This window comes from Rattus rattus, chromosome 9, assembly GCF_011064425.1.
Source record: "Rattus rattus isolate New Zealand chromosome 9, Rrattus_CSIRO_v1, whole genome shotgun sequence".
Classification (NCBI taxonomy): Eukaryota; Metazoa; Chordata; class Mammalia; order Rodentia; family Muridae; genus Rattus; species Rattus rattus.
The window spans coordinates 57303949-57306647 of NC_046162.1; positions in this window are offsets into that span (position 1 = coordinate 57303949).

Genomic DNA, 2699 nt, shown 5'->3' on the forward strand with positions numbered 1-2699 from the left:
CGGCTTCATTTCCTCCTCCTGGCCCCTCGCACTCCCAGGTTTCAGGTTTCAGAAGAGAAGCTAGCCTCCTGACAGGACACTCTTGAAGAACAGAGTGTGGGCGAGAAGGTAGTGAGCGTGGTCGCTGTGTGTGCTGGCTTCTGGTTCCTCAGTGACGTGACATGAGCTCTGGGTACCTCTGGGAATCTTAAACATTGCAGCGCACTGGTTTCCCACTGGAAAAGATCTATCTAAAGACTCTATAAGCTGGTTGGGGATTTAGCTCAGTGGTAGAGCGCTTGCCTAGCAAGCGCAAGGCCCTGGGTTTGGTCCCCAGCTCCGAAAAAAAAAAAAAAGACTCTATAAGCCTCTTGACCCCTCACCTGTGTGAGCATAAGCTGAGCATCAGGGCAGCCAGAGGAGAGGCCCGAGGAGAGGCCCGAGGAGACTCTGTTGCACGCATGCAAGCATAGCAGGATCCTGGCCACATGAGCTTCCCACGCCAGTGACAGGCAGGCCAGGGGAACGCTCAGTAGCAGAGCATCTGGAATCTCCAGTAACTGTGTGGCCTTAGGCAACTCAGTTAATTTCTGTCTCTGATCCACTCTACTGATACCATCGGTAAAATCAAATTGGTAGTAGTAAACAGCCCAGGGAATAGGCAGATGACACAGAAAGCACACACCAACTGCTTCATAATTGCTTGTCTACATAACAGTAGGGCTTTGTATGCGAAAGTTCAATATGTAGATTCTTTAACAAAGGAGCCCTGCTAAAGGCTTGTCAGTGGCGTGGAAGTGGGGGACAAATGTTTATGAAACGACTTGAGGGCAGAAAGAAGATGATGAAGTTCCTTGTGCTTCCACAAGGGGGCAGTCTAACCTCCCCAAAGCACCCATTTCATGATGGCGCCCACTACACCATGTCATTTTGCTCTACGTGTGCATCTTCACCAAGCTGGACCCCGGTGCTTGACCATGTTTGAAAAGGCTGCTGGTTGAAGATCAATGACTCCTAAGAAGACACCTCTAAACTCAGGCTGTGTGCATCCCAGAGTTCCGCCATCCCTTCCACCCCCTGAGGTTCGGTTGGCCAGCTTTGCTGATTGTTCCAGGATCTGCTACCTTGAGGCCTGTCAGTGAATGGGAGGGGGAGAAGGGCACCGAGTGCTTCCACATCCAGACTTGCTGGTTCCGGGTCTTCCCCGCTCCAAGTCAGAGTCCCTGCTGCCTTACCTCATGGGCCCTCAGAATTCCAATCCTTAGCATCACAGACTTGGCTCCTGTTCCCCAAATGCCTGACCCTGACTGCGGTCTGGGATGGGTCGTGTGAGTATAGCACTGGTCCTCCCTCTGGCTTTCCTGAGAGAAGCTGTAAGGCGGTGGTGGGAGGTTCGATGGGGGGTGGGGGTGGGGGAGGGGATAGGGCTTAAGGCAGAAGTGGGATGGAGCAGTTAGGCTCAGGCCTGGTGGAAGACATTCCTGACAAGGGACCTTGCTGTTGCTTGGTCCCTGCCCAGTGGGAGAGACAGTTCGAGATGAGGAAAGGAAATCACACAAATTCACCCCTTCCCACAGAATAAGTCCAGGGTCACTTCTCCGGGCTGCAGCCTGTGAGGGAGAAGAGGCAGAACTTCCCCTGCTCTCCTGTTCCCTCCACAGATCTGCAAACATAGAGGACTGAAGGGCAGAGGGAAGAGCCCAGGCCCCGTCACTGCTGTCAATGCCTCCCTGAGACTAGGTGTCCTCAGGGTCCCTATGCCAGGTTAGGAAGGGTAGCATAGGGTGAATCAACAGAATCAAGGCTTGGAAGGAGAGAGCGCTGAGGGTCCTGCCAACTGTAGGTGAGAGCTACATTCAGTTACAAAAATGACGGACAGTTTAGCTGGGGCGAGACCAAACGAGACAGATGGTGTGAGCTAAGGTCCATCAGCTCCCTCAGCAAAAATGGAACCCAGAGGGGTGGAGGTTAAAGAGCCTAGGACTATGGAGGGTTTCGCTTCATCCACCTCAGTAGTGAAGTTCTGGAAAACCAGGAAGACTCCTGCTGACAAAGATAAAGGTTCAGGGGCAGAAATGAACATTTGCTTCTAGACGTCACCTTAGTGCGTGCTCCGGAACACACACAGAGTGTTGCTGTGTGACCAAACGTTTTGGAGGAGATCAACACACCTGTCTGTTCTCCCCAGAGAGAGAGACCACAACAGATCAAAGTACAGTGTTAGGGTTTTACTGCTGTGACCAGACACCGTGACCAAGACAAGTCTTATAAAGGACAACATATTTTTTTGTCTTCGAGATAGTGTCTTTTGCAATTTCTTTTTTTTCTTTATAATTTTATTTTATTTTTTCCATCATTATTAAGTTGGGTATTTCTTATTTACATTTCAAACCCAGTTTCCAGGCCAACATCCCCCTAACCCCTCCCTCTCCCCTTCTTTTTGGGTGTTCCCCTCCCCATCCTCCCCCCCATTACCACCCTCCTCCCAAGAATCCCATTCACTGGGGATTCCCCTTCCACTGGTGCCCTTACTAGGCTATAAAGGACAACATTTAATTGGGGCTGGCTTATAAGTTCAGAGGCTCAGTCCATTATCTTCAAGGCGGGAACATGGTACCATCTAGGCAGACATGGTCAGGCAGAGCTGAGAGTTTTACATCCTCATCTGAAGGCTTCTAGCAGAATACTGGCTTCTAGGCAGCTAGGATGAGGGTCTTAAA